The sequence below is a fragment of the Gekko japonicus genome, unplaced genomic scaffold (genome assembly GCF_001447785.1).
Source record: "Gekko japonicus isolate JY-2015 unplaced genomic scaffold, Gekko_japonicus_V1.1 scaffold581, whole genome shotgun sequence".
Lineage (NCBI taxonomy): Eukaryota > Metazoa > Chordata > Lepidosauria > Squamata > Gekkonidae > Gekko > Gekko japonicus.
In genome coordinates this window covers 776,664-789,088 of record NW_015172570.1, presented here as the reverse complement: position 1 = coordinate 789,088, position 12,425 = coordinate 776,664, and positions in this window count along the sequence as shown.

Here is a 12,425-nt window from a genome sequence, read left to right as displayed (position 1 = left end):
GGGGGCCTGACACTTCAAGGCGATGGAAATTCCCCGATCGCAGGGCTCTTGAGGGAACATACGGGAAGAGGCGGTCCCTTAAAGACTAACAGAATTTATTCCATCATAAGCTTTTATGAATCAGTGCTCACATCATCAGATGCATGATGTTATTTATACTCAAAGCTACATACATGCAAAAGATGGTCAGGAGTGCAGAGATGCTGCAAAGAGGGACTAGAATGAAATGACTGGCCTTTCTTTGTATCATCCCTCCCCCACTCCAAGCCTTTTGTTGCGTGTAACTTTCCATATAAAGTTTCAAGAGGGCTTTAAACTGACACCACAAGGTGAAGGAGACAACCAACATAGGGTTTAAATAAAGGAGAGCAAACAACAGAGGCCCACCTGGGAGGGCCGTGTCTAAAGCAGCCAAAGGTGCAGGGCTTCAGGTATCCAAAGCTTGGGTAATAAGAAGGAAGAGCTTGAGCTTCTAATGCAGACAGAGGGATATGATTTAGTAGGCATTACAGAGACTTGGTGGGATGATTCCCAGGACTGGAATGTAGTAGTGGATGGATGAGTAGTTCAAGAAAAACCAAAAGGGTCAAAGAGGAGGTGGAGTGGCACGGTATGTGAGGAGAGGGTTTGTTTGTCAGGAAATACTGGAGGAGGAGGGTGACAGCCCAGTGGAAAGTATCTGGGTGAGAATGAGGGAAAGAAGGACAAACAGTATTGTGGTTGGAGTCTGCTACAGGCCTCCTGACCAGGATGAGGAGGTGGATGCTGCCCTCCTTGAACAGCTTGACAGGGTATCCAAACAACATGACCTGGTAGTTATGGGTGACTTCAACTTCCCTGATGTGTGTTGGGAGACAAACTCTGCAAAGCTTCCACAGTCATGCCTGGTCCGGCTGACAACTTCCTAAATCAAATGGTGGAGGAAGCTACAAGGGGCTCAGCAATACTCGACTTAATATTGACCAACAGGCAACAGATGGTAGATGGAGTGAAGGTGGTGGGGATCTTAGGGGGAAGTAACCATGTCCTGCTAGAATTTCTTTTGTTGTGGGGGACCAAGGAAGTTTGTAGCCACATGTGTCTGTTGGATTTCAGTAGGGCAGATTCTAATAAACTCAGGGGCATGATGAGAATCATTCCATGGGCAAGACTGCTGGAAGGGAAGGGAGCAAGTGAAGGGTGGGCTCTCTTAAAACAAGAGCTCTTGCAAGCTCAAGCCATCGCTGTTCCAACAAGAAAGAAACATGGTAGGAGATCCAAAAAGCCAATGTGGATGAACTGAGCACCGTGTGATGTGCTAAGGGAGAAAAAGGAAATGTTCAAGAAATGGAGGCAAGGACATACCTCTTAAAAAGAGTATATATGGGTTGCTAGGCACTGTAGGTCACTCATCAGAGAGGCCAAAGCTCACAGTGAAGTAAAGCTGGCCAGGGAGGCTCACGACAACAAGAACCTCTTCTTCAGACATATGAGGAACAAACACAAGATAACAGAGGCAATGGGATCACTGTTGAGTAAAAATGGAGAAACTCTGACAGAGGACAGAAAGGCTTTTTTAAAAAATAACTTTTATTTATATAATATAACAACGATTTACAGTGGCACATACTATTATGAAATCACTACAATAAAAACATAATTAAAAACACAAAAGAACCCACAAGAGCAATAAAACCAAACAGCTATTCAGTATATAGCTATAACCTTCAAATTATCGCAAAGTGCCTTTTTAAGCTTACTATGTCCTTCCATATATTCAAGAAAGGAAAACCAACGTTCCAAAAAAATCTGAGTGAAACTCTGGATTCTCTGTGAAGGATATAACTTCTGATATTTTGTCCATGACCAGGTATTCCCATAACTTATTATACCGCATAATCGATGAGGGTTGTTTACTGTTTTCCCAGTGCCTAGCCACTAAAGTCTTGGCTGCCACCAACATATAAGAAATGAGATATTTTCTAACAGCAGGAACATCTATCCCCTTCCATAAATTAAGCAAGACAAGTTCTGGCCTCATAGGGATATTGTGCCCAGTAATTTTGCTCAGTAATTGGACCAAGAATAGTGATCCAATATTGCACCATAACAGAGCATGTCTACCAGCAGTGAATGTAAGAACCAGGCTGCCACATCCCCTCCAAAAATTAGGGCTATATGAGGGTGAAATGTTGTGCAAACATAATGGAGTGAAATGCCATCTATAAACAATTTTTCGGAATTGGATTCTTATATTGATGCCCTCGTTAGAGAGACTGTAGATGACCAAATTTTTGCCCACTGATGCTCAGTGACATCCATTGCACAATCCTGGTGCCAGCGTTGTTGATAATTTGCTGGCTTTGTCCAATTTTTATGATTTAACTACTTGTAAATCATTGTAAGGAGCACTTGATTGTCTACTTTCGGTTGTGTAATTAGACACTCAAAATCTGTGCTAGGCCTTTCAAGACCCTGTTGAATTATCGGGTCTGTAAGTAAATGCCTCACCTGAAAATATTGATACCAAAGAATCTTCATAGAACTTATTTGTTCTAACTGCGATTTCTCTTTCTTAATACCCTTGTTATATCACAAAGTCTAAAAAGCTTTCCTTCCCTCCAAACATGAAATTCTGCTAGAGACTTGCCTGGGGGAAACCAAGCTTGCCCCAGGAAAGATGACGCTGGAGATGTCCCAGGGGCTAAGGTTTTTCTATGTGCATCCCAAATATTTAAAGTTTGAGAGCCAGTCTGGTGTAGTGGTTAAGTGCGTGGACTCTAATCTGGGAAAACCAGGTTTGATTCCCCACTCCTCCACTTGCACCTGCTGATGTGACCTTGAGTCAGTCACAAGCTCTGGCACAGCTGTCCTTGAAAAAGAGCAGTTTGTGTCAGAGTTCTCTCAGCCCCACCCACCTCACAGGGTGTCTGTTGTGGGGAGGGGAAGGGAAAGGAGTTTGTAAACCGCTCTGAGACTCCAAGTGAAGGGCGGGGTATAAATCCAATCTCTTCTTCTTCTCTTTTAAAATAGCATCCAGGAAGGGGTTTAATTTGACCTCACAAGGTCTATTCCTTGGGGAAGCCCAAACTATATCTCCAATGAAACATGGGCAACTATAATCACTTTCTATATCCACCCACCCCCATATGTCATCCAGATTAATATAGGCTGAGAGATTTCTTAAGTGTGCAGCCTCATAATATTTAGACAGATCTGGAAAACCATAACCATCCATTTCTGTATAACTGATACATAGACCAGATACCAAAGAAAACTGAGCTATAGTATCATTCAGAGATTTTAGCGAGTCATAAGGGTTAGTGAAATAGATTGCACAATCATCTGCAAAAGCCTGATGTTATGTCTTTCCCCTTCTATCAATCTTTACTCCATGGATATCTTAGTTTTGCCTAATTGCATTTGCTAAGGGTCCTATTGCTATCGCGAACAACAAGGGGGACAAAGGGCAGCCTTGCCTAGTGCCTCTTGTAAGGGGGAAATCCAAAGACTGCGTGCTGTTAATCTTGACGTGAGCTTTCGGCTTTTTGTAGAGGGCTTCAATGGCTTGTTGAAAACAAGTTCTAACACCCATGTGTGAGATAACTGATTTTATATAGCTTACATCTAACCAGTCGAAGGCTTTTTCAATATCTATAGCTAAAATGAGAAATTCAATATTTTTGTGCTTACAATAGTGTACTATATTTAAAGTCATTCTAATGTTATCCAACATACTCCTACAGGGGAGAAAACCCAACTGATCATTAGAAATATAGTTTGGAATAATTTTATTAAGCCTCAATGTAGGGATAGACGTAAAAAAAAATTGCATCGTTATTCAATAAAGATATGGGGTGGTATGAATCAGGCCTCGTTGAATCTTTGCCTGGTTTTAATATCACTATAATCCTAGACTCTTCCCAAGATGGTGGGAGATTGCCTGTTTGAAGAATAAGGTTGCACACCTCTGTTAAAGGCCCCACCAAATATGTTAGAAATGTCTTGTATAATTCTGCGGGTAGACCATCCCTGACTGGGGTTTTAATATTTTTCAAGCTCTTAATGACCATGGTGATTTCCTCCTGTGTAACAGGTTTATCCATGAAATCAATATGCTCAGGGGTAAGGACGGCAGCAAACTTACTATTTATTAAATAATGTTTTATACTGCATAACTGACTGTCATCTGAAGTGTAGAGATTTTGAAAATAAGTAGCAAATACCTTGGTTATCTCCTCCGCCTTGATGTTAAATTATCCTGACAATCCCGAATAGATTGTACAAGTCTTGCAGAGTTCTTCTGTGACACTCTCCTAGCCATGTAGTGCAATGTTTTTGGGGTTTTCAGCCAATATTTCTGTTTTAAATAAAGAATGCTTTTCTGAATTCTGGAAACTTCTAAAGTTTCCAATTTCTTCCTGGCCAATGTTAGTTTGCGGTAGGCTTTTTGCCCCCCAATTTCTTATATGTAGTTTCCAAAAGCAGAATTTCATCTTGCAAATTTTGATTGATTTTGGCTTTCCTATGTTTGCAGGCCAATGCATGAGAAATAAATTTTCCATGAAACACCACTTTCAGTGCAACCCAGACTATATGTTCGGGAACCCCACACTCCGAATTCCATTACAAATAATCTTGTATGGTCTTAGGGTTGCCAAGTCCATCTTCCACCCCCAGCGGGGGACTTTGGGGGCGTTCCTGGAGGGGGTGGGGCATCCCCAATGTGATGATGTCACGTTGGGGACGTCCGCCACCCCCCCACCTGCCCGTGCGCCAGATCTCCAGAAACGGCAGTTCCCTGCACTTAAAGGAGCCTGCGTTTCCCTTTTAAATGCAGGAGCCGGCGTTTCCCCTTTAAGAGCAGCCGCGTTTCCCTTTTAAGAGCACGAAGCTGGCATTTCCCTGCAAGCTTGTGGAGATCAGGCTTGGGAGAAAACACGGGTTCCACACACTTAAAGGGAGAGAGATGGGTGGCTGTGGGTGTTGGGAGTGGGGCAATGTTCCCTCTAAGCTGTGGAGTCTTGTGAGCAAAAATTGTACTTTGTGAGCTACTGGCATTAAAGCTGTGGGTGAGCAATTTGGCTACTGCATAAATTAGTTTGCTCTGGAGCCACCCCTTCCTGAGCTGAAACAAAAATGTGTGAGCTGGAGGCTAAAAAACTGTGAGCTAGCTCACACTCAGCTTAGAGGGAACACTGATGGGGGGGGACGTGCAGACCTGTCCTCACAGAGGAGGGAGAGCTTGTTCCATCTCCACCTCCCTCCCTGATCCCAGGGAAGACCAGGAGAAGGCAGGAAAAGGCTGCTTTAGATAGGTTCTGGACTCTTCTTTCTTTATGCTTCCACCGCCCCCTTATTTTTATTCAACGCCCCCCAATTGCACCCAATGCTCCTACCACCCACCTGGATCATTCCAGTGCCCAGGGGGTGGTATTGCCAGCTCACACATTTTTGTTTCAGCTCAGGAAGGGGTGGCTCCAGAGCAAACTAATTTATGCAGTAGCCAAATTGCTCACTCACAGCTTTAATGCCAGTAGCTCACAAAGTACAATTTTTGCTCACAAGACTCCACAGCTTAGAGGGAACATTGCCCCCAATAGCTAGCAATCCAAAACAGTCCAGTGGAGCCTGAGCGGTGGGTGTTGCCTTCTGACACACTTCCGGTGATGTCGGGGGTGTGGCATATGCAAAGAAGTTATGTTAATGAGTTGTGCTAATGAGCTCCTGTACCTTTTTCTACAAAATGACCCCTGCGTCTCTCTCACACACACCCACACACACAAAACACAAGCACACCGTGTTTTCACAAGTATTCAGATACAGGATAAAACCTGGGGGGAAGCTGACAGGGATGAGATGTCCCTGGTTTGGGAGAACCGAGCCCTGTGGAAGCAGAAGGTAAGTTTCACATTGCAAAGGGCCTGTTTTGATCCAAGCCTGAGCATGTTTCAACTTGATATTAAGACAGCAAATATGTTTAGTTGCTAGTGAAATTGAGCAGGTATTAACTACCATTCATGATGTTTAGTCTTTGCTAATCATATTGCCCTGTGTGTGAGGATAAATCAGAATTGTATCTATTTAATAATAATTGTCCTTTCCTAGGATAGTATAAGCTGTAACAGGGGCTCAGCTGACCATTTTTCTCCTCTCCCCCCATTTAACTGACGTTCAGTTGCCCTCAATGTTTCCTGACTCTTGGGTAGCGGGGAGCAGGGTAGTGCTCGTTGGGACCATTTTTGGGCCTTTAAATTTACAAACAGATTTTTTTCTGCATACTTGTCTGTGGGCCCATCTTGCTTCCTGATTGATAGGGCAGTAAAGTTTGCCATTAGAGAGGGGAATGTGCTATATTCTTAACATAGTTCTTCAGTTGATGTAGAAAGTTTATTCCTATGTAGTTGCTGAAAAGTCCACGAGTGGTTATTAGCCACAAGGTATAGATGGAACACTATGTCTGGGGCAGTGATGCTCTGTATTCTTGGTGCTCGGGGGCAACAGGGCTTCTGGAGTTCTGGCCCTGCTGGTAGACCTCCTGACAGCACCTGGGTTTTGGGCACTGTGTGACACAGAGTGTTGGACTGGGTGGGCCGTTGGCCTCATCCAACATGACTTCTCTTATGTTCTTAGGATTCGCTCCTGTCAGTGATCCCCTGACTGGAAAACATAATGCTTGAGTAAACCCATCACAGCACTGCTTTCAAGCATCTCCACTGGAGAAGTATTGGTAAGCCTCCAGACTGACCCAGGATTCCCAAGGGGTTGAGGCCTGGAGCTCATATTCCAGGACTTAGGCCTGTCCAATATGTGATGTTAATAAAAAGAGCAGTGTCTCTAAACACATGCTAAATGCTCACTCCAGCATTTGGGAACTGGGGGAGCATGGCTTTCCAGATATGCCTGAGGCGGAGACATCCCTGCTGCCCCGCATTTTAGTCACCTTTTTTGGCAAGCCTTTAAGCACGTGGGTAAAGAATGCAAGAGGTTGATCTGTTTAGTTTCTATGAAGATTGTGCAACATTTAGGCTGTGTTGAATTTCTTTTTTTAAAAATCACTTTATAGCTGAGCTTGCATACACACACACACATTTCATGGTTTCAATAAAAATTGTTTGGTGCCATTCCCATAAGAGTTTCCATAATATTGAAGCTGCTCCCTCCACTTTCAGGCATTTTAATAAATGACATCTGTACTGCAGGGTTGCCAGCTCTGGTTTGGGAAATTCCTGGAGATTTGAGCAGGGGGAAAGAACTGAGTGGGGCTGCGATTCCATAGAGTCCATCCTCTGAGTTGCCATTTCCCCCAGGGGCAAAGGAACACATTTCACTTGTGCTTTGTTAAACTGGCTGCTGGAGACACAGAGAGAACAAAAGGAAAGGAGATCAATAAGAGTAGCCAATGGTCCATCAAGCATCCTGTTCCCCAAAATAAACAGTAATGTATTTATATGTTTTACTGAATTACTTTATATACTACTTTAAATGTTGTTTTAATGTTCAAATGTTTGCTGCTTTGGGGACCCTACCTGGAGGAAAGGGTGGCATAAAAATATTTTCAATAAATAAATGCCATGGGGAAGCCCACAGAGGAAATGCCATTTCCTGTTGACTGCTCTCCATGCTAGCACGTGGCAATCAGAGGCATTTTGCAATCTAGAAAGGATTACTCTTTGAGGGAACTGCAGGATGGGAGCTACAACACAGGCCACAGACTAGGTCCCAGAATAAACTGCAGAATTAGCAAACTTATACTTATATATAACTGAGTGGGGAGTCCAGAAATGAAGCCTTTTTGTAATTCCTAGTCCATGCTCTGTTGATATGAAATTGTAATATTCTAGCCCTTTTCAGGTGTGCTGCCCCTTTCAGGGACAATGGTGATCATGCATATTGGGCTGGTCACATGTAGTGTGTTCACCTTGTATGCACAGCCAAAAGTAAAGCTTAAAAATCCCAACTGAGATTAATGCTGATATCACTTCTGTAGGGCTTGTCATCCAATCCCCCTAAACGGTGTTGACACAAGATTGCCAGTTTCAAGGCAGCAGGTATGTTTCATTTGCAGGCCTGAAGTTGCACTAAAATAGCCAGTCCTGTGGGAGAGGGAAAAGAGAAGAATAAAGCCTGCTGGTTTAAGAACAAAGTCTTGGAATAATTGACAACACATGGCTGTGGAATCACTGTGGAAAGGGAAGACTGGACCTGGCACAGCAGATGAGTCATCTCATCTCACAGCCTTAGGCAGGACATTTCTGCAGCTGGCGCAGGAACCGGAATCTCAACATTTTGCATTCTCATATGTTTCCCAATATCCGCAGGGCAAAACCTATCGCTAATGCAGTTAATTGATCTGAAAAGCTAAAAGTACACAAGAGTAGAGATCGATACTTCCCCCTTTAAAAAACAAACAAAAAGCATGCACAAAACACTAGAGAAAGAGCATACCCAGAGCTGTTTTAAAAACTCAGCAGATTAAATCTTAAAATACATTTTAAAGCATGAATTTACATAGGGATTTGCATTTTATTGTCCACACGGGACTAGACACCATTAATTTTTGAGCCTTTCTCAGTATGCACTTACAATCTTTGCTACATTCATTCCCACGAGACAGTCAAGGGACACAAAATCTTGTGCCAAAGGTTTTTTGAGGGCCATCCACTGGATCAGGCCATTGCTGGTAATGAACCTGAGACTTTAATTGGTAAAACAAAACTCTGTGACCATCTCAGTCAATGACAATTTTGATACATTCTCTGGAAGTTCTAATATTCCACTTTTGATATGGAAGCATACTCTGATACTTTCAGAAATGTTAGCGGGTCTATAGTTCTTGCCTAGAGCTATATCCCCTTCTTTCAAGGCTAATCACTATTTCCTTTATTTCTGTCTTTAGATCCAGCAATGTCTACCATCAATGACATGACACTCCACCCCCCCATCACCGAGGCATGTCTTTTACTTAGCACCTTTACAGATCAGCCCTATGCATTTTAATGGGACTTACTCCCAAAATAGTACAAAAGATGGAAGAATCTGAAGAACACTAGTTAGTATTTGCTTTTGTTTAAATCAAGAATGCTCTTTCTTACTGGTGCTGTTGGCACGCTGTCAGGCCTAGGGCAGGAGGTTTGATGATATTTCAGCTGTATCCACATCTTCCCTCAGCTATTTAGACAGAACATATGATTTGCTGTGGTAGACTGAACAGCCCTTTGGGATATACTCCACTTTGCCAGACACCACTTTGGAAGAGGAGATGGCCTGGAAGCTCATTATACGTAAACCAGAGGATGGTTCAGTACACAACAGTGCAATCCCAAACAGAGTTACACTCTTCTAGGTTTGTTGAGGTCAATGGACTTAAAAAGGTATAACTCTACCTAGGATTGCGTGAGCTAAGTTTTGAATCCAGTTGGGAATAGATTGCCAAGTGCAATGTGAAAAAAATGAATTTAGACTTGCAATTAAAGTTATAGTGCTATAATTTCCTTTCGGGAAATCTGACTGGTCACTTTTAGCGGCAAGTTCTGGTTTCTTTCCTTTTTGCTGTATTTTTGGAAAATAAGAAATTAAGTCTTTGGCATATATATCTTTGTTTGTTTAGCTATCTGCCATGGTGGTTTAGTTTTTCTAGTTTCACTTGAGCCCTTAATCATTGTTCTGCCTGTTCTGCCAGTCACATTTCAATCTATAGTTTTCAATCTTTGTGTTTAAATCCACTGTTTTCCTTAATTCAGTTCAGTTCAAGTGTGATGAATACACTTTTGAAGTGGCATATGCTACAGTTATCTCTGTTTGCTGGTACATGCTTTTGTTCATTTAAGGATTAACAGAAAGCTGAAAACTTGACTATCGTTGCTGACAAAGCCTGGTTCCAGTGACTTTGGCAACATCGCTTTAGTTCAAACACATGCCAGACTGAGACAAAGAGGAATCTTTTTGAATGCTCTTGCCCTGTACTTCTCATATTCCTTCCCCAGTTCCTATTTTTATACTATGACTCATACACAGAGAAAAACCTCCCATCCCCTCTCAATTCCTGTTCCTCTTTTAAATAATTTTTTAAAAAGCTTCTTGGTTTTAACAATGACAATTACTTAACAATTCCCTGTAATTATTTAGAATCTGATGATCTGAACCTTAGTTCCTCTTGATGTATGTGTGCATTTTTTTCCTGATCAGACAGACTGGGGAGGGTCATTAAGGATGAAATTTATGGTCCAGTTTTCTTTCCTGTTGGGCATTATATGCATATGAGTAATCAGAATGGAGACCGCTCTAGAATGTGATTATAAATTAAATGGAAGTGTTAAGAAGTGTTCAATAAGAAGAGGGAGAAATGAATTATTTTGTCTCCTTTGTCCAAGACACACGCCGTGGGAGTAAAGCTTTTCAGAGAGGCCTCCATCAGAAATGCTGGTGATTAACGTAATGTGCAGCAACATTTCTCTCTCTCTCTTTTTTTGGTAACAATGCATATTGCAGCCAGAGGCTGCACAGAGACCACAAAGAGGTGTATGAGACACTAGCAGGAACACAGTTGCACTGCAAGATCAGGGCAAGGTTAATTTAGTCCAGCATTCCGCTTCTAACAGCAGCCAGATGTCTCTGGAAGCTTATAAGGAAATCAGAAAGGCAAGAGCCGTCCACTATTTATTCCAGTAATCTGGTACTTAAGAGTCACACTGCCTCTGAACATGGAGGTTCCATTTAAATATGGCAAATTCCATGCTAACTGAACCAAATCACCAGCATAGGAAGTTTACTCAATCTCCCTGGGCCCCTTGATTCTTAAACTGAAGGAAAAAGAATTTCCGTGTACAAGTATAGAATTTCTGACGTTCAGCCAGCAATGTTACTAGCTGAACTAATATGAGCAAAAACTATCTCACTTAGGGCCACTTCTCATTTCATATTTCATACATTTTGCTTTCTTCCTTCAGCAACACACACAGAAACAGCCATCTGGGGGAAATACCAGGCCCCCCCCCCATTGCTGTGCAAATTGCCAAGAAAAGCAGCCACCTCAAGGGATGTGCCATTCTTGACTATTGTGATGTGCTCATTTTGCACTTTAGCATCTGTATCGGAATACAACATGTATATTGAGAAGCTGCTATAAACAGAGTTGCTATGCATGTGTTCAAGAATGCTGGAGGGCACCAGAGGAGAAACGTTGTCCAGTACAGGTCTACAGTCCATCTATTGATGACCTCAAATAAGAACATGATACTTCTGGAGTTATTCCTCACATAGGGAGAAAAAAGAGAACTAGAGATACATGAATTCTGAATCCACAACTGAAAACAGATAAACCAGTTTCTTGCCAGATGGATCCCACCTCATGCCTGTTTTGAGTATAACAAGCATAAGCCCTCTGGGCACTGATGGCACATTTTTGGTGTTATCTTACTAGAACAAGCACTCCAGAACTTGTTGCTAGAAGATGGAGAAGTAGGATCTCAACAGCTCAGATCTGAGGGTTTGTATGGATGGGAAAGGGGGGGAGATGAGGTAGCTGTGATTACTTATTCGGGTAGTGAAGGGTGGGGTATAAATCCAATCTCTTCTTTTTCTGCTCTATGATACTGTACCCCACTTAGCTCTCTCCTCTCCCCAGGCTCAACTCCCGCTGCCCCCCAAATCTCGAGGAATTCCCCAATCCGAAACTGGCAACCCTAATTCCCCGCTGTGGCATGGCTGGCGCAGTAAGGGGGTTTGAAGGGGGCAGTGTTGGTTTGCAAAGCCCCTCTTCACGGAAGCCAGGAGGAAGGCGCAACACGAGAGTGGTGGTGGGGGAGGTCTCACCCAGCATTGCAAGCACGGAGGCAAAACCTTACCGGGAGGGGAGCCAAATAAGATGGGGCCGGCCCTGTGCCTGGATCGCCTCGCACAATTCCAGGGGACCTGCACGATCCCGGGAATCAGCCCCACTGAATAGCACCTTACTTAATTTCGAGTAGACCTACTTAAGAGTACGAAGGTGGTTCGCTGGGAAGTGAGTCCCAGTCGGCTCGACGGCCTTACTCCCAGGAAAGGGTTCCTCCTCCTGGCGCTGCCATCCCAAAGGGCGAGCCACATCCGTCGGTTGTCCCATCCAGCAGTCTCTTAGATGCCAGCCACTTTCTGGGCTCCCGAGTCTGCCGCCGCTGGGATCCGAAGGACTCGCTTCTTCCCACACAACTGGCGAGAGGGGTCCTGGGTGCGTTTCCTGGACCAAAACCTTCGCAGGCGGACTCCTGGCGCTCCTCCCAACTTGGCAGCCCAAAGGGAGGGCAACTGGGTGGGGAAGCCGGCCTCCCGAGGTCTGCGGGGTGGCAGCAACAGAAACCCCTCTCTCTGTGGCAATGCGGCCAGCCTGCCCAAAGGCACGCACAGCCAGAGTGCTCAGCAAAGGATCGCCCTTCAGGCCAAGGCGGTGCTTCCCCGCAAGGCCCCCT